This window comes from Triturus cristatus, chromosome 8 (genome assembly GCF_964204655.1).
Source record: "Triturus cristatus chromosome 8, aTriCri1.1, whole genome shotgun sequence".
Taxonomy (NCBI): Eukaryota; Metazoa; Chordata; class Amphibia; order Caudata; family Salamandridae; genus Triturus; species Triturus cristatus.
The window spans coordinates 810,567,167-810,587,500 of record NC_140591.1 but is presented as its reverse complement, the minus strand read 5'-3'; the positions used below and the strand labels follow the sequence as shown (position 1 = coordinate 810,587,500).

The 20,334-nt window shown below is 50.4% G+C and overlaps 1 protein-coding gene across 1 annotated transcript in view; it reads right to left on the bottom strand.

Annotated features, from left to right (window-relative positions):
- The window catches only part of PCCA (propionyl-CoA carboxylase subunit alpha), a 2,516,110-nt gene that overhangs the window by 546,864 nt on the left and 1,948,912 nt on the right, over window positions 1-20,334 (bottom strand). The window lies entirely within an intron of this gene.

Here is a 20,334-nt window from a genome sequence, read left to right as displayed (position 1 = left end):
TCTTTGCCTGGTCACTGGCAGTGCACAGGCCGACTGGTCCAAATTCTAAATGTGTTTACATCTAATATTCAGGTATAGTGAGGGGTTTCCAATATTGCAACACAGCAGGAGCCCAATAATATTACTGCAAATAATCTGTGACACCCTCCCATATCCCATATGTCCGGTCGTGTTTTGATATAAAAGAAACTTTTTTATAGATGTTGCATGAAACAAAGACATTTCTTTGCAAAATGTGGATGATGGACTCTCACACATCACCCACATTAAAAATAAATTAAAGGAAAACGGTATTTAAAACAATTTAAGAATTATTCAAGGTCATCAGGTCAGGACTCTCTGCATAACAGAGCTGACTATCAGGGCCCCCCTGAAAGGCTGGGTCCCTGGGCCAGAGCCCACTTTGGCCTTGCCTTAAAACGTCTCTGGTTAGCACTGGAAACCCGTGCCTTAGTAATTTATATTAACCTTCGATTAAATTATGCTCAATAGCTTCACAAGTTTTCCAGAAAATGCACTCATGCCCACTATGTGCCCCACCTAGTTCTGAATACGAAATAGACATTGGGACAGGTCTGTGGTTGTGCCTGGGCCTAGAATTCTGCAATCAAGGGAGTCTACCGCATTTATATATTTCACTGACCCACAAGGCTCCCTGCATATTTCCAAAATATTTCACTGAACCACAAGGCTCACTGCATATTTCCAAAATATAGGTATGGTTCTGATTCTACTCCTTACGTTCAAAGCAGTGCGATCTTTAAAACCCATCCGTTATCGTTCACAGGAATGTGACTTCATAAAACCTAAATTGAAGCATATAATGTGACTACATTCCTCATCGGTCCTACTCGCTGACGACATCAGGAAATGTCTTGCGCAGCGTCATATGACTTGGGCATTCATGGAGCGGTGTCATATTTTATTTTTATTCTTTCCTTTTGTTTCTCCATTGCTGTGTATTGCCTCAGTACAATTATGATTTGGGTCTTACATTTTACCAATCCTACAGGACCATCAAAATAAAGCAGACTCACCGAACATTATCCAGTAGGACTGTACTCATGGATATAGTGTGGATGCTTGCAAAGGTATTAATGGACACCACTATAGTAAGGAGTCAAGAAAATAAGGATCTGAATCCTAAAGAAAGCCAGGGACAATTTGAAGGAAATGGTAAAGGCCGAAACATGTCAACCCATTCTGATGCAGAGAAAATAGGCAGTCCCATGCATCGCCATAGTTTCTAATCATCCCTTAGGTACACCCTTAATAAATAGAAATCCTTGCGTTTGGGGCATAGATATTTTTATGCTCTCTAGGTCATGTTTCCATAGATACCAACCCTCAAAAGCATTCCCAGCAACAATGGGGAGCCTATTCACTATTAGAATTTTCTCTTGTCGATACGGAGCAGCCAATGTTGAGGCACGACAAGCATGGGGGAGGGTATGGGGGAGGCCACACTTATAAATTGCTTTTTTAATCCAACCGGTCCTACACATGCTGGGAATTATACATGATAAGAAGGGCTCCCAGATGATGGGTAATTCTCTATGAGTGTCAACTTATTTTGTCTCTTCCAGATTGGTCATGTTTTCCTTTGTTATTTTATGTCTAGATAGGGAGGATGCAAACGTTGACAGACATCCCTTTTTCCTCTCCTTCCCCTGGACCTGCCTTCGCATTACGAAACCAGGTCCATTTGTTTTGTATATGCTTCTGGAGGGCCACATAAAGAGCCTTTTGCTAAGGTGGAATAGATCTGAACCTTGCTGCCGAAGGTCGTCATAGGGTGTCATATTAATGGGTGACAGAAGACACAGTGCAACAAGAAACAAAAGAGTTGGGGTCTTTCCTACTGGCTTCACTCCTTGGCTAGTTATATTTGAACTCTTAAACGTTATCTCTCATCTGACTTCTGTATAATCTCTTTCGCTATACAAAGCTGTTGCCTAGCAAAGAAGATAAGGACAAGCACGACCTGTAAGTAAGAGGCAGAGGTGATTTCAAAACTAATGTAATGGATGATTCTGCCATGTTGGGTGCGACCTTCCTCCACTGCATTGTGTGGAGTGGACATGTGTAGTATTGTGTGGAGTGGAACTGTGTGGAGAGGACTTGTGTGGCATTGTGTGGATTGGAATTGTGTGGCGTGGAGTGGAAATGTGTGGCATTGAGTGGGGTGGAGTGACATTGTGTGGCATGGAGTTGAACTCTATAGAATTGTGTGGAGTGGAACAGAATTTTGTGGCATTGTGAGGAGTGGAATTATGAGGCACTGAGTCGAGAAGCATTGTGTGGAGACAAATTGTGAGGCACTGTTTGGAGTGGATTGGGATTGTGTAGTATTGTGTGAATAGGCACTGTGTGGCATGGAGTAGAATTGTGTCATTGTGTGGCGTGGAGTGGAATTGTGAGGTATAGTGTGGAGTGGAATTGCTTGGAGTGGAATGGAATTGTGTGTCATTGTGTGGAGTGGGACTGTGTGCCATTGTGTGAAGTGGAACTATGTGGCATTGTGTACAGTGGAAATTTGTGATGTGGAGTGCGATTGTGTGGAGTGCGATTGTGTGGCGTGGAGTGCCTGTGCAAAAGAGTAGCGTGAAGTGGAATTGTGTGGCATTGTGTGGCGTGCACACAAATCTGTCACACTCTCTCTCTCTCTCCCCCTGTCTAAATTGTACAACCAATGCTATATTTCAGCTGCCTGACTAGCTTCATAAACTGCAGTAAGTGCTTCATGCGGCTTGGCAGAGTTTGCAGAGGCTGCGGTGCATGTAGAGAGTAAGACACAGACCGGCCAAAACTGGTATTATGGCTGGGTTTCACACAAGCGCAGTAGCCGATATTTCGGACCATAAGAGAAATAAAGTTAAAACATACATGTTAAGTAATTCTTGTTTGTAGGATGTGCATGTTTTTTTCACGAACAAAAATGACAACTTAACTGCTGTTTACTTTAAAGGATTAACGCAATGCCATGCAGAGAAAAGTTGACATTGGACAAACATTTCCTTCTATTTACATAATTTGTTTCCGACAGCAATGTAGTGTTCCTGAAACACAAGGGAGTAATGAGGGGGGATAGAACCTCGGAAGCGTAGCTGCCAAGGTTTGAGATTGCTTATGTGTGACATTTTTATAATTTCAGTGTACTTTATGAGTGACATTCAACAGGGTTGGATTGGGATCACAAATCGGCCTGGGCACACCAAAAAAAGTGCCCCACATTTGCGTATTGCCTTTCTGCAAAACACTGCTTCAGCGAAGATGTATAAAAAGAAGGGGGGTGGGGGGCATGTTTTATTAACTTCACTTAGATAAAAAAAGAATGCACAGATAAGTTCACGCTGCTGAGCCACACATGAATGCAAGTGAGACCACTTCTGCGCAGGCCCCCTACCCCGCTCAATCAGCATACATTAATGGGCGGCCCAGGGAGAGAAAGGGAGTGATACCTCCGCCCATCTGGCCCTAGGAAGGCCACTCTGGCACCCACTGGGCCGCTGGCGGCATCCTAACAGCACAGACAGCCCACAGGCTGCCCAAAAAAGAAGCCCACAGCTAGAACCCGGCTACCGGCCCAGGGCCATTTCCCGTGTGCCCGTGTTACCAATCCGACCCTGGCATTCAACGACCAAATGGGTGAAACTTAAGAGTGACACTTTCTGGTGAGTAAAATCAAGCAAAGAAGAGGTGGCACCATTTCACGTGGTCTCAGTTCCATCATGCTTGTACCAGTACCAGTAAATTAGTGTGTAGAGCCAGCCAAATGAATCCAGGACTACAACTGGTGCCACCCCATCCACCCCGTTAGTGCCACTGACATCTCTTGCGGCCAAGGCCGGCATTATCTGCAGATGATCACAAATGACGCTAAATGTTCTATCTTGAATCAGCGCCCTCAGGTATGTATGTACGTGGACAGACACTGTCTCACTACACTGCAGGGTCCGAAGTCGGAGCAGGCTGCAGCAGCAGAAATTGTTTGTAATTTCAATTTCCTGCCGATTGACCTGAGCCCAGAGGAAATGCTGCCGCCAGCCGGAGTTTGGCTGTGCTCCCTTACCTCAAACCACAGACACTTCAGGGCAGAGGTCCGTTGCAGCACACAGTTGTGACTATGGGCTTTCTGGGAAGGTTGCTACAGGTTTCCCTCTCAGGAGCGGCCTGTGCAGGTAATAGCGGTGGGGCAATGTGGGGAGGGAGTTCGACATGACGATGAGGGAAAATTGCATTAAAAAATAGAAAACCACTTACCTTGCGCTCAACGATGCGGCAAACACAAGGTGAGGGGGTCTTCTCTTTTTTATTCTCCCTCGTCGTCGGCTATCGACTCCCTCCCCACCCCATCTCACCGCTCTTACCGGCACGGGCGTCTCCCTTTCCCTCTTCTACAAGTGCAGGAGCTTCCTTTTCACAATAGTTCTTAGGTCTCGCCTGGCGAAAGCAGCGCGATGCGCTGCAGTCGCCAGCGAGATCTATTGTTGCTGACTTGCCTCGGAAGTGGGACAGGAGATGGGCACGCGCAGGCTCTTGGCGGATTTGAGTTGGTGTACGCGCTTAGAGCCACGCGGCGTGCACATCTCCTGTCCCCCTTCCCTCGCAAGCCAGCATGCAGTGATCACAAATGACGCTAAATGTTCTATCTTGAATCAGCGCCCTCAGGTATGTATGTACGTGGACAGACACTGTCTCACTACACTGCAGGGTCCGAAGTCGGAGCAGGCTGCAGCAGCAGAAATTGTTTGTAATTTCAATTTCCTGCCGATTGACCTGAGCCCAGAGGAAATGCTGCCGCCAGCCGGAGTGTGGCTGTGCTCCCTTACCTCAAACCACAGACACTTCAGGGCAGCAGTCCGTTGCAGCACACAGTTGTGACTATGGGCTTTCTGGGAAGGTTGCTACAGGTTTCCCTCTCAGGAGCGGCCTGTGCAGGTAATAGCGGTGGGGCAATGTGGGGAGGGAGTTCGACATGACGATGAGGGAAAATTGCATTAAAAAAATAGAAAACCACTTACCTTGCGCTCAACGATGCGGCAAACACAAGGTGAGGGGGTCTTCTCTTTTTTATTCTGCCTCGTCGTCGGTTATCGACTCCCTCCCCACCCCATCTCACCGCTCTTACCGGCACGGGCGTCTCCCTTTCCCTCTTCTACAAGTACAGGAGCCTCCTTTTCACAATAGTTTTTAGGTCTCGCCTGGCGAACGCAGCGCGAAGCGCTGCTGTCGCCAGCGAGATCTATTGTTGCTGACTTGCCTCGGAAGTGGGACAGGAGATGGGCACGCGCAGGCTCTTGGCGGATTTGAGTTGGTGTACGCGCTTAGAGCCACGCGGCGTGCACATCTCCTGTCCCCCTTCCCTCGCAAGCCAGCATGCAGTTTCACTTTCGTTTTTTTTTTTAAACATTTGGATTAAAGCTAAAGCCTTCCCAAAACTCCTTAAATCGAACAACAACATTAAGGCTCACTCAGCTAGCAATAATATCTCACACAATAAGCTGTCCTGAGCCGTGATTTCTTTTTTTCCAGTTAGGTCAATACTACTGTTGGATACATTTTACCTTTTCAACTATTTTTATCTAGGTAACATTTTTAACCTACCCCATTAATAAAAACCAAGCCTGATTCTGTAGTAGAAGCCCCCCCAGCCCTTCTTTACTCACCGGGCTGCTCTTCTGGGGGGGGGGGGGGCTCCTCCTCGGGGCTGCAGCACTTCTGTTGCGGGGCTTCCCTGCACTCCTGGGAGCCCCGCGCTGCTGTGGTCATCCTCGGCCGTGGCATTCTTCACCCGGGCCCCCTCCTGGGACCCGGGGCTTCTCTTCACTCCGGCCGCCACCGCGGGACTCTCCCTTCAACATGAGAGCCCCGCGTTAGCACGGCACGCTGGTTTCTGTTTTTGCCGGAGCAGGCCCCGCCCATGTCCCGGGCAAGGGCGCCTGACTTCCGGCTTGAAGACTAGCAGGTAACAAGCAATTGCAATGCCATAGTTCTCGCATTCATGCAATTTGAACTATTGACATTTGCAAATAATAATGCCTTTTATTTTTGTTTTCTTTTTAAAAACCTAAATAAAAGGCATTGTTATTTACAATGTCAATAGCTCAAACTTGCATCAATGCGAGACCTATTGCATTGCAAATGCTTGTTGTTGCTTCGACAGCTAAGATAGGAATCGTTTGGTTTTCTTTTCATATCATTAAAGTATTGTTTGTTTCAGCTGTTGTGGTGCAGAGGACCGGCGATTACATCAGGTTTACCTCCACTAACAGTGTTTCAGTTTACTTTTACTTTACTTCAGGCAGCAGAGAGGCTCATGTGTTCTGTGAGCGGTTGCAGTGCTGGGCCCGCTCACTTTTGTTTTTCTGGCCACACCAGTGGATTAGATAGACGCTGCTTGGCTCATGTTCTCCCGTCTCTTTGCTCTCTGCACTGATACAGCAGATAATGGTGCTGTGGCCAATTTCTGTTAGTGGTCGGGCCGTTTGGGAATCGGCTCTTCTAACTACAATGATATAGGGACCTGCTCTCCCCTCAGGTGCTGTGTGTGTATCCAGGAGTTTTCAGGCAGCAATTAAAATTTCAAGATAACTCTCGTAAACAATGTTCCTGCTCAAACCAGATAAGCGTTTTGTCTATTGGCAGTTTTCACCCGCCATGAAATAGCGCAGAAGGTTAATGTGCCTGCTGCAAAGAACGTGTGCCAGAGAGACCGCTAAACTGAATTTTATGTGGCTAGATCAGTGGGTTAGTGATTTTGTCACAGAGATCCTTTTGTTGCACAAGTTACTACTTGTGTAACGATATATCTGTAAGAGACATTAGTTAGTGATAGATTCCTTACCTTAGAATAATCCCCAGGCGTCAGACTGGATCCGGAAAGTTTTGCTAGCAGTACCGTTGCGCGTCAGTAGGTGGCGTCCTGCGGCTCCGTGTCCGTTGCTGGCATTGTAAGCACCGAGATGACATCACGGAGACTACTTAGGCGCCACCCATGCGCGCTGACGTCAGTTCTGTACACGACTTTTCACGCCAGGAACGCAGAGCCATGCAAGAAACTGACCACTGGTGCCATGAAACTTGGGCCCTGGAAGGGGATGACCTTAACCCTAGAATCAGTTCGCAGAACGGGGAGGATGGGTGGGGCGTTAAGGAATCTATCACTAACTAATGTCTCTTACAGATATATCGTTACACAAGTAGTAACTTCTGCATCTGAAAGAGACATGTTAGTTATAGATTTCTTACCTTAGAATAAATGCCCCAGCAATACCAACCCCGATGGAGGGTCTGCGAATAGATTACACCAGAAAGTCACGGAGAACAGAACGGCCAAAGAAGCCGTCTCTCCAGACCTGAATGTCAAGGCAATAATGCTTGGTAAACGTGTGCAGCGAGGCCCACGTAGCTGCCTGACAAATGTCCTGCAAGGGAACGCCGTGTCCCAAGGCAGTAGTGGCTGCAGTTGCCCTGGTAGAATGGGCACGCAGCCCCACAGGAGGCTCCTTTTTAGCCAAGGAATAACATGCTTTGATGCACAGAACGAACCACCGCGAGATAGTTCGTTTGTGCACAGCCCGACCTTTCTTGGCGCCCATCCACCCGGAACTGCTGTGTACGCTTCAGATAGAATGAGAGCGCATGTTTCGGGTCCAGACGGTGGAACCTCTCCTCCTCCCTTGAAGGAGGCGGAAAGAAGGTGGGCAAAGTGATGGTCTGCCCTATGTGGAAGGGTGTGACAACCTTTGGCAAGAAAGAAGGACGGGTCCTTAAAACCACCTTGTCCTGATGAACAGAAAGGAAAGGAGGCTTGGAAGAAAGGCCCTGGAGCTCACTCACTCTTCTGGCTTGGAAGAAAGGGCCTGGAGCTCCCTCACTCTTCTGGCAGAGGTGATAGCTACCAGGAAAGCAGTCTTGAGAGTGAGAAGACGCAAAGGACAGTTATGAAGTGGCTAGAAGGGAGCGCACATCAGATACGTCAAGACAAGGTTTAAGTCCCACTGAGGCATTATGAACAGCACCGGAGGAAACGTGTGAGTAAGGCCTTTCAAGAAACGGTTAACAGCCGGGGACTTAAAGAGAAGGCTGATCTGGAAGCTGTAAAAGGGCAGAGATGACCGAAAGATAACCTTTGATAGTGCCCAGAGCAGAGCCCTGCTGGGCCAGAGAGAGAAGGAATGGAAGGACTTCCGAAAGAGGGGCAGAAAGGGGATCCACAGCCTTCGGTGTGCACCATGCCACATGCTTGTTCCACCTGCAGGCGTATACCGTTTTAGTGGAGGGACGCCTGGCTGCCAGAATGACATCACAGATTTCAGGGGGAAGATCGAAAGCTGTCAACTGTCACCGTTCAATCTCCACGCATGGAGGTGGAGACTGGACAGGTTCGGGTGGAGGACTGTCCCCTGCTGCTGCGACAGAAGATCCTCCCGAAGAGGCAGACTAATCGGGGGATCGATCACCATGCTCAGTAGCTCGGGATACCAGTATCTTCGTGCCCAATCCGGAGCCACAAGGATCGCTTGGGTCCGGTCGCACAGAATCTTCTTCAGCACTCTGGGCAGAAGTGGTATAGGCGGAAAGGCGTACAACAGACGGAAACTCCACTCGCGACGAAATCCGTCGCCGAGCGAGTGCCGCCTTGGAAATTCCAACGTGCAGAACTGATGACATTGCACGTTCTCTTCGGTGGCGAATAGATCTAACCAAGGCTCTCCCCACTGCTGAAAGAGACCTTGCACCACGTCCGAGTTCAGACACCATTCGTGATCCATCAAGCACCGGTGGCTGAGTACGTCCACCCTGGCGTTCAGAGAACCTGCCAGGTGTTGAACCACCAAGGTAATGTCTTGACATTCCAGCCATGTCCAGAGGTGCAGAGCCTCCTGACATAGGGTCCAGGAACCCACCCGCCCTGTTTGTTGCAATACCACATGGCGGTGGTGTTGTCCGTGAACACCTGCACCACACTTCCCCGGACAGAGGGAAGGAATGCCTTCAGTGCAAGTCAGATTGCCCGAAGCTCCAACAGATTGATATGGAGCCGGGACTTCGCCAGAGACCAGAGGCCTCTTATCTCCACCTCTCCCAAGTGGCCTCCCCATCCCAGGAGGGACGCATCCGTCACTACTGTGTGCTCCGGTTGGGGAAGGGAGAGGAATCTACCATTGACCCAATCGCGATTCGTGAGCCACCACTGCAATTGTCGTGCAGTGCCATCCAAGATCCGGACATGATCGGACAAGTTACCCCGATGCGGCGCCCGCTGGAACTTCAGGTCCCACTGCAGAGCCCGCATACGCCATCTGGCATGTGGCACCAGCAGGATGCAGGAGGCCATCAGGCCCAGGAGCCGGAGGGTCATCCTCACTGAAACACAGGATAGAGGCTGAAAGATCGGAATCATAGTCTGAATATCCCGGACTCGCCGCTCAGGAGGATAAACCAGAAACAGCATCGAATCCAGAACCGCTCCGATGAAGGGGAGCTTCTGAGAAGGACTCAAATGCGACTTCGGCACGTTGATGGAGAACCCCAGCAAATGCAGGAGGTCGGCCGTAGTCTGAAGGTGGTTGACGACTGCCTGGGGCGAGCCAGCCTTCAGCAACCAGTCGTCCAGGTAAGGGAAGACTGACACACTTGACCTGCGCAGGTGAGCTGCAACCACCGCCATCACTTTCGTGAACACCCGAGGGGCGCTGGTAAGGCCGAAGGGGAGCACGGCAAACTGAAAATGCTCCTGGCCTACCGTGAACTGCAGGTAACGCCGGTGGTCTGGCAAGACGGGGATGTGAAAAGATGCGTCCTGCAAGTCCAACGCTACCATCCAGTCCCCAGGGTCGAGGGCAGCCATTTGGAACTTTCGGAAGAAGCGATTGACGTTCCGGAGGTCCAAGATGGGACGCAGACCCCCTTTGTCCTTCTTGGGGACCAGAAAGTAGTGGGAATAACAACCACACCCTACTTCTGGCCCTGGAACGCACTCGATGGCCCCCTTGGCCAAGAGGGCCGCAACTTCCTGCTGGAGAGTCGCCAAGTGGTCCCCCGACAAGCAGTGGTACCGAGGAGGCACGGCTGGAGGGGTGGACTGAAAGGGAAGGGAGTAACCCTTGCGGACAATCTGCAACACCCACTTGTCCGATGTAATAGCGTGCCAGTGGGGGAGGTGAAGGCGAATCCTGCCACCCACTGGCGTGAGGTGCTCCACAAAACTCGGATTAGGAAGGTTTAAAGGCAGAAGCAGCGGGGCGGAGGTGGACTGACCCCCATGCTGATTCCCAGAGCCGCCCCTGCAGAAGCCTCGTCCGCGGCTGCGCTGAGGCTGGTTCTGCACAGGCTTGCTGAAGGAACGTGCCTGGGCGCCCATGCCTTGGCCACGAAAGGAACAAAAACCAGGAGAGGCTGGGCTCTTCGCGGAAAGACCCAAGGACTTGGCCGTGGCCCGTGAGTTCTTAAAACGCTCCAGTGCACTGTCGGCCTTATCGCCAAACAGGCGAATCCCATCAAAGGGCATATCTATGAGCGAGCTCTGGACATCGGGCGAGAACCCAGTAGATCGCAAGCAGGCGTGGCAACACAGCGCCACAGTCGTAGAAATCGCCCTGCCCAACGAGTCAGCGGTGTCCAAACCACACCGAATGGCTAACTTAGCCGCATCCTTACCCTTAGCAACCGCCTGGGAAATTACAGCATGGACCTCCTCAGGACACTGAGGCAACACCTGAGCAACGGTATCCCACATCGCATGAGAATAGCGGCCCAATAAGCAAGCGGTGTTCACCGACCGAAGCCCCAAGCTGGCCGAAGAGAACAACCCTTTACCGAATTGTTCCAGTTTCTTGGAGTCCTTATCCGGCAGAGCCGTGGGAAAGGCACTCTGTGACGTCGAGGCTTGGATGACCAGACTCTCAGGCGTGGGATGAGTGGTCAGAAACACGGGGTCACCAGGCGCCGGGGGGTGATGCCTGGTGACATTCTTATCCACAGGTGCCCCCGTGGCCAGCCTCGACCAAGTGCTCAACAGGACGTCAGTGAGGGTGTCGTTGAAGGGAAGCAGGGGCTCTGACGAAATAGACGCCGTCTGGAGCACCTCAGTGAGGAGATTTGTTTTGAGGGCCACCGTGGGAAGATCGAGGTTGAGGACCTCAGCAGCCCGACGGAGCACCATCGTGTAGGAAGCGCCCTCCTCCATAGTAGGCGGGGAGAGGCAAACCCCGGGTCAGAAGAGACATCGAGGTCGCCGGCATCCTCCAGGTCGTCCACCCAGTCCTGCTCGGAGTCACACTGACGGGCAAGAGGGTCCTCGGAGCCCTCCCAGTCATCCTCCACCTCCGTTGCAGGAGGAACCGGCCGCCGCGGCAGAGCCGGAGAAGGAACATACGGCATCGGAAACGGCACCGTGAACGGCCCCGGCCGGGGCCGGGCCGGCGCCGTCTCCCAATGCGGATCCCAGGCAGGAACAAAATGGTCCTGGAACCGGGGCAAGGGCGGAACGAACAGCACCCATTGCGGCGCCGGAGCTGAAGGCGGTGCTGGGGCCAGAGCCAGAGCGCCGGACTTCGTGGCGCCGGGGCCGGAGCCAACGGCGTAGGATCCTGTGGTGCCGAAGCTGAATCCACCGGCAGCGCCGACGGCCCAACAGGATCTGGACACGGGACCGCAGGGCCCAAAGGTGCGCCGGCGGGAGCCCGAGGCCTAAAAAGGCAGTCCATGGTGGCAAAAAACTCTTGCACCTGTTCGGGAGTGGCCAACGGACCCGGGTAAGGCGGGTAGGCCGCTGGACTCTCAGGCTCCAAAGGAGCCGCACGGGCAGAGCCCCTGTACCCCTTGTCCGCATCCGTGGACCGACGGGGGTACGTCGGAGAGCGAACACGCTTCTTCAACTTCTTTTTATGACGTCGGTTACCGGAATCCGAGGGCGAAGACCTGGAGCCCGAGGAGTGAAGAGTGACGACTGCGGCCCGCGAGCGATCCTGGGAACGGTCCCTGGATCTGGAACGGCGCTGGGACGAATGCCGGATGTCCAGCAGCTTCCGGCGCCGCTCCCTCAAGGCCTTCGGGGGCCATGGCCCGACAGCCCAGTAGGACCGGGAGTCGTGGTCGGTCTCCAGGCAGTAGAGGCAAACATCGTGGGGGTCCGCCACCGACATATTGCGACGGCAGGCCCCACAAGACTTAAATCCAGGCATCCCTATGTGCACCAGGAGAAAAGAGGGGGGGTGGGGGGCGGAGGGAGACAAAAAGTCTCAAATGAGTAGTCAAAAAGTGACAAAGGTACATGCTCTAACCGGATCTGCGCTTGCTGGCGCGGAAAAAGAAAGAACTGACGTCAGCACGCATGGGTGGCACCTAAGTAGTCTCCGTGACGTCATCTCGGCGCTTACGATGCCAGCGACGGACACGGAGCCGCAGGACGCCACCTACTGACGCGCAACGGTACTGCTAGCAAAACTTTCCGGATCTAGTCTGACGCCTGGGGATTATTCTAAGGTAAGGAATCTATCACTAACGAGTCTCTTTCAGATACTTACAGTTCATAAGTTAAAATCCTAATATAACACAATTACATATGAACTGCAATCAAGGAGCTGCATTCAATTGCATAGTATAGGTTAGAACATTATTTACCCTCCAGTCTTTCATTATCCTAATGTTGCTAAAAGGGGTAGTTTGGATAGAAATGCATTCTTTTTAGTAAAACCAACCACTGTGGCACGTTTAAAATCCTGAGTTTGTGCTTCTCAGGACCAAACACACTTAAAATATACTGGCTACTAGTATGGATGACCTTTGATTCCTACAACTAGTAATCCTCATGGTCTTATGTAACATTTCCTAAAGACTGATGCACACACGTATGATTTGTTGTCTCTGTATAATGTGTGTATGATGTAAAGGGCTCTGACACCCTACACTGGTATGAGGAGCGCTATAAAACAAATGAAACACATGAAAGAGAGAGATAAGTGCCCTTCCATTTCTGGTGCTTTGTTGCAGTTTGAAGAGCTTACAGTTTCTCGTTGCTCATATAGGTGTAACTTGTGGTATTCATCTGTTTCCATGGACTTCTTTGCATGATTTTACTTGTGAGAAAGTGTCACTCTTAAGTGTCAAACATTTGGTCGTTGAATGTCACTCATAAGTTCACTGAAATTATGAAAATGTCACACATAAGCAATTTCAACCCTTGGCAGCTATGCAGCTGTTAACAAATCAATGCAGTCAGCTGAGCCCAGCAGCCGCGGTAGTTGGCGCCCATCATGGTGAGAACAGCAGACTGCTAATATTTAAAGTCACTTTTCCACACACACTGACTGAATGAGGCAGTATGATTCTAGCAGCACAGTCTGCACTGCACTTGCCAGCCACACTCTGTTGTTAATGCAGCTACTATCAGATGCGGCTCACCATCACTGGCATCGTCTCCCTACCAGTGCACCAGTGGTGCCAAAAATGCGTTACTAATGCATTTTAGTGCGGTGATGCGGATCACCACACTAAAATGCGTTAATCTAACGTCTGATGCGTCGTTCTCGGCAGGCCTGAGGAAGCAACAGGGCGGAGGGTGTGGAGATGAACGTGAAAGCAACGCTGGGAAGAGGATGTGTTGTTATGGCCAGAGCTGTCGACTTTGGAAACGGGAAACCAGGTTTGAGCCTCGGTGTCGACTCAACATAGTGCGATTCTTGGCAAATTACTGTGCCCAAAAAACATAAAAGTGTCCCTGTGTAATGTAGCTGGTGCCAATGTAAAGCTCTCAATACATTCCGGTCAAGTTCGAAACCAGAAAAAAAGGCAACATGGGGGAGGGTAGAGGTGGTGGAGAGAAGCACATGGGAGAGCACAACAGTAAAGGGGCCAGGTGACAGAGAGCAACAAAAGAGAGACTTAAATGAGGGAGGTAATATGAAAAAAGGACATTAATCAAAGACAATCAATCTGTACTTGACCCATACTCCAGAGTAAAGAAGAGGAAGTAAGGTTGGCAGGCGCTGCCCAATAAGGAGACCGAAAATTAGAGTGAAAATGAAGACAATTAATGATAACCAATGGACAAGCTCCAAGTCCCTTATTACATACAATACTCTTGCAAGAGAAAGCGCATGCACTGTCAAAGGTGAGGCCTCAAACTGAAGCCAGAAGCTGTGACAAAAATGCCTAAAATGATAAAAAGTAGGAGGGTGGCTTAGTATATGGTGTAAGTGTAGCACCCTGCACTAATCCAGACAACCCTTATGGTGATTTGAGTGGTCTTAGACAACCTTAGAAAGCTCTCTAAGTGGTAGCTGTCGAGAACAGCCTTCAGGCTTAGTCCAGAAAAAGAGTTAAGCAGCTTGTTTTATCAGAACGTAATCTTATTGGTATAGATTAAATGAAAAAGAACCACAGAGTGTATTTATAAAAATAGGTATTTATTATAAGACACTCACTAACACATACAAATATCTCCTACCCATAGATCTACACAATGCACACAATAATTTGCAATAAAAACAGGTAAGTAGCACAAATACACAGTGGTCGCTAGGGGGAGACCAAACCATATACTAAAATAGTGGGTTGCGAACCACGACCCAAGTCATGTCTATACCCAGAAGACGTAGAAGTGCTGGGGACCCAAGGAACCACCTGAGATAAGTAACCAGGAACCCCATGGATGCCATGTGCAGAGTGGGAACACGATTACGTGCTCAATTAAAGTCAATAGGTGAGTCGCAGTTGCAATTTAAAAAAAGGACCCTTCCCAGTGGACCTAGAAGGAACCCCGTGGAAGACAGAAGGTTGGGGAGCCACCCCACCGGTGGATACCCTAGGAACCAGGATACCTACACCAGGGAAGCCGGGTGAATAGGTGCAAAGTGGCATCTGAAACCGCTGTCGAACTCTATGGTGGACTTCAGGAAGATGCCGCTGTTGAAGAAGGTGAAAGTGTCTGGTGGAATCTAAAGGTAGATTCAAGTTGAGAAGTACCTGCAAGCAGAGAGGACAGAGTCTATGCCACTCAGGAGTGACCAGGAGGCACGGGAGACGAATGACAACTGATGTCAGGAGATGCAGGAGAGTTGACGATGACCTTGGAACTGCAGCTATGTGGACCAGGCGACGCTGTGGAAGACCAGGAGCCATTCACGAGCTGTCCCACATCGGATGTCGAGAGTTGAGGTGTTAGTGTCCATCGGGAGCACTAACAAGCCTTGGCAATGGCAAACAACGTGGTAAGTGAAAAAGGTGCAGAGTAGGGACAAGCAAGGTTGAAAGGGACTCACTGAGTGCAGGCGAGTCGGAGAAAGCCCGAAGCAAACAGGGGAGCCCACTGGAATCGAAGAAGTCCCATGAAATGACCCGAAGATCTCTGGAGACAAGAGTCGCCCAGCCTTAGCAATGGCCAGCCAACACGGAGCACAGGGGCCTGGTTCCAGCGGTGTCAACGAGGGAAACCGAACTCAGACTCAGTCTGAAGACAGTGCATGCCTCGAGGGAGTTGTAGAACTGCCACCTGTGTTACCGAGCCTGTTGGGAGTCCGTAGGAGCCCAGGATCAGCAAACCGATCAGCTACGTTGCGGTGCCTGCAGATGCAGGGAAGTGACTCCTTCACTCCAAGGGAGATTCCTTCAGTGTTTGATGTCACAGGTCCTATGAGGAAACTGTATGGAGCACGGACACTGACGATATAGCGGACTTGCAGGACGATAAGAACTGGAGCAGACAGAGTCTTCCCGGTTGCAGTCTCGGTTGCACAAAGCGAAGTTCGGTGGGGTCAGTCCGGCTCGGTCAGCACGACACGGTCAGAGTGTCCAAAAAGTTGAAGATGATGCGGAGTTGGATCTGAATCGAATCCCACGATAAATCTAGGGACCTACCAATGGGTAAGCCCTTAAGTACCCTAAGGAAAGGGTTGGTATGATTCCAAGTCCCTCTCAGAGGAGGGGCTGGACAGTGGGGAGGATACTCCCATGCCCTTTGTCAAGTTTCACACCACAGCGGGAGCCAACGGCTCCCTGAACTAGGGCACCAAGTGTGCCCTTCAAGCAGACTGAGTGGCGCTGGCAAGCACTCCCACCCAGCCTAATATACATTAAACCCCGTCTAGGAGGTGGTCGCACCTCCCAGTGACAGGATACCTTATGTAATGCCTTTCCCTGCTCGAGCTTGGCTCAGCAGCAGGAGGGCAGAATCGTGTCTCTGGTCGGTAGCAGCCATGTTGTGCTGTCCGGGTCTAGAAGACTGGTACCGGGAGCACTGATGGCCTCCCGGAGTAGCTTTACAGTGCACGGAATTATACCTCCCACACCGTTTATGGTGTGGGGGTATTATTAATAATAATAATAATAATAATGTGATTTATAGAGCGCGAACAGCTACCTCACAGGGAGGTGTCCCGGCGCTAGAAGAGGGGAACGTACCACAGAGGTCCAGGGGCAGGAGAGGGAGACCTAGCGAGGCTGAGAGAAGAGCCAAGTCTTTAGCAACTTCTTAAAGCAGGGTTCAGATGGAGCCTGCTGGATTGCTTGAGGTAGGGAGTTCCATAGCACAGAGACATTTGCTGAAAAGGTGCGACCACCAAGGCGCGCCTTTTTTGCTCGTGGGACAGCCAGCAGGATACGGACATTAGACCGTAATGCACGGTGTTGGGTATACCTAGGAAGGCGTTTTTTTAGGTAGAATGGGCAGGAGCCATGCAGAGATCTGAACGCGAGTGTCAGGGCTTTGAATTTTATCCGGTTGGCGACAGGCAGCCAATGCAGGGTTCGAAGATGCGGAGAGACTGACTGTTTGAATGGAATTCGCAGTAGCAGCCTCGCAGCCGCATTTTGAACTACCTGCAGTCTATGGATTAAGAATTTAGGGAGGCCCAGGTAAAGACCATTGGCGTAGTCCAGCCGTGAAGTGACAGTTGCGTGGACTACCATTTTCCTGCAACTCTCGGGAAGGAGTTTAAGAAATTTACGGAGGTTTCTTAATTTACTTAGGCAGCCGCCGGCCACTTGTTGGACATGGGAAGAGAAAGACATCTTATCATCCCATCTCACTCCAAGATTTTTTGCCGAATGACTGGGCAAGGGTGAGGGACCCATTTCCACCGGCCACCATAGCTCTGGGGCTGGGACAGGGCCTTTACCGAAGAAGATGACTTCGGTTTTATTGGCGTTTAATTTTAGTTTGTTGGTATTCATCCAGTGTGCAATGTCCTGGAGACAGCCTTTGAAATTTGCAAAAGATTCCTGTGTCATTTCTGTGTAGGGGAATACCAGCTGGGTGTCATCGGCATAAGAAATTGCCTTAACACCCCAGTTGGCAATGAGCGTGAAGAGGGGGGCCAGGTAGATGTTGAACAAAAGAGGACTGAGGGCTGAGCCCTGCGGGACTCCACAGTTGAGGGTTTTAGGTGTGGAAGAGATCGTCCCGAGTGCCACCTTCTGTGTTCTCTGAGATAGATAGGAGTTAATCCAGCTCAGCGCGTGGTCTTGAATGCCTATCTCTGCCAGTCGACAAAGTAATCTGGCGTGGTCCACCGTGTCGAAGGCGGCCGATAGATCCAGGAGTACCAGCATAGCTGAACTTCCTGCATCCATCGACCACCTCACTGACTCGGCCACCTCTAAGAGCGCCGTTTCAGTACTGAAACCGGGCCGGAAACCAGACTGAGTTTCATGGAGAATGTTGCTGATTTCCACAAATTTACTCAGTTGGCGTTGTATCACTTTTTCCAGCATTTTTCCTGGTGCGGCTAAAAGGGATATTGGGCGGAGGTTCGTCAGATCATCTGGATCCCCATTTGGTTATTCCAACATGTCTGATACCAAACATGGCAGGGTTCGTTACAGCCAGTTTAGAGATGGTCATCGTATAATGACACATGGCCACTCTATATATCGTAATTGCTGATGCACTTACTAACTGGGAGAACGGACTCCGAAGGTTGTAGGGGTGTCCTGCTCATGCAAGGGCACCCTCACACTTAGAACCGAGCATCCTGTCTTCAGGCCGACTCAGCGTCTCCAAGTCATCGCAGCTACACAAGTCTCAAACCCCGCATCGCCGGCGTATGCGACACACTGTCTCGGACTACGACACATTCCTAGTCCTACACGGCTTCGCACCTATGCATCGCCTACAACCCAGCGGTTCAACATCGACGCATCGGCCAGACTCACAGCGCTCTAGATATCAACAACATTGTCCGACTTCGGAAAAAACGCATTGCCTTAGACAGCGACGCATCCTCTCCTTTGCTTAACCCATGGTCCCCGAGCTTCGACGCATCCAAGGTACTGTCAGTGGGTCTGCGAGACTCTTGTATTCGGCCCGCACTCCATGGCGGTCAGACTGAACTTTTGATTTTACCTCAGTCAAGCACGACCAGATAGCCCCAGTTGAAGTAATTGATTTTCAAGCACTGTAATTTGATTTAATGTTGCAAAATTCATAACTTAGCTTGAGTATGTTGGATTTTTATTGTTTTGGTCTCGTTTTACTCAGATAAATATTGGCTATTTATCTCAACTGGTGTGTAGTGTTTTTGTGGTGTTTTAGTGTGTTACTGTGTGTGCCTTTATGTATACAAACGCTTTACACATTGCCTCTTTAGTTTAGCCCGACTGCTCTGTGCCGAGCACAACTAAACTTTTAGTGTGTACTACACCTACCCTAATTTGGAAGGTGGTTCCTGCTTGGACATTGTGCATACCTCTTCCAACCAGAAACCCACATTTTAACAGCCACCCCCAGCCCAGGATTGACGCATCTGTCACTACTGTCAGATCTGGCTGGAGAAGGGAGAGGGGGTGTCACTGATCCAATTGCGGTTCATTAATGACCACTGCAGAAAATTTGCAGTGTCGTACGCCGATCTGGACCATTTTGGAGAGATTCCTCTTATGCTGCACCCACTGGAACTTCAGATACCACTGCAGAGCCCGCATATGCCAAAGGGCAGGCATCACAAGCAGGATGCAGGAGGCCATGAGGCCCATCAGAGTCAGTCTCACCAAAACCCAGGATAGAGGCTGAAACATCGGTATCATAGCCTGAATATCATGATCGCAGTTTGGGAGGATACCCAAAACTGCACTGTGTACAAAAAAGCTCCAATGAAGGGGAGTGTTTGAGAAGGGGTCAGGTGTTTCTTTGGCACGTTTATAGTGAACCACAGCGGGTGTAGGAGGTTCACTGTGGTCTGTAGTTGGGAGACAGCTGCCTGGGGCAAGCCCGCCTTCAACAGCCAGGAGTAGAGCTAGGGGAAAACTGGCAATCCCGACCTCCACAGATGAGCTGCAACCACTGCCATCACCTAGATGAACAACCAAGGGGTTTGGTAAGGCTGAAAGGGAGCAGGATGAACTGAAAATGCTCATGGCCTACCGTAAACCTCAGAAAAACCCGATGGGTAGGCACGACGGGAATGTGGAAAAAAGCGTCCTTCAAGTTCAACACCACCATCCAGTCTCATGGGTCCAGGGCAGACAAGAGCTGAGCTAATGTGAGCATCTTGAATTTCTCCTTTTTGAGGAAGTAGGGGAGGGCTCAGAGACCTACGATAGGACGAAGGTCCTCGTCTTTTTCGGGACCACAAAGTAGCAGGAATAGCAACCACAGCCTAATTCTGACACCGGAACCCTCTCTCTGGCTCTCTTGGCCAAGAGAGACATGACTTCTTCCCAGTGCAGGGAAAGATAATCCTCCATCAGCTGGTCCTAAGATGGAGTCAGTCTCCCCAAAACCCAGAATAGAGGCTGAAACATCGGTATCATAGCCTGAAGAACAAGTTACTTACCTTCGGTAACGATATATCTGTAAGAAACATTAGTTAGTTAGATTCCTTACCTTAGAATAGAATATCCCCAGGCGTCAGGCTGGATCTGGAAAGATTTTTCGTCAGCAATACCCTTGCGCGTCACTAGGCGTCATCTGCGGCTCCCCGTCCGTCGTCGGGATCGCCGGGATGACATCGTCGGAGTACTTAGACGCCGCCCTCACGCACTGACGTCAGTTCTTGTACATAGCTTTCCGCGCCAGGAACGCAGAGCCATGCAAGAAACCGACACTGGTGCCATGAATCTAGGGCCCTGAAAGGGATGACCTTAACCCTAGATATCAGTTTGCAGAACGGGGAGGATGGGTGGGGCGGTAAGGAATCTAACTAACTAATGTTTCTTACAGATATATCGTTACCGAAGGTAAGTAACTTGTTCATCTGAAAGAAACACGTTAGTTAGATTACTTACCGTAGAATAGATGTGAGAAGTTGGCCTGATAGAGGAGCAGGAGCCTGTCTGGAGGAGCCAAACCACTGGAGTCCGGAGGAGCCAGACTGGCTCCTGCTCCTCTGC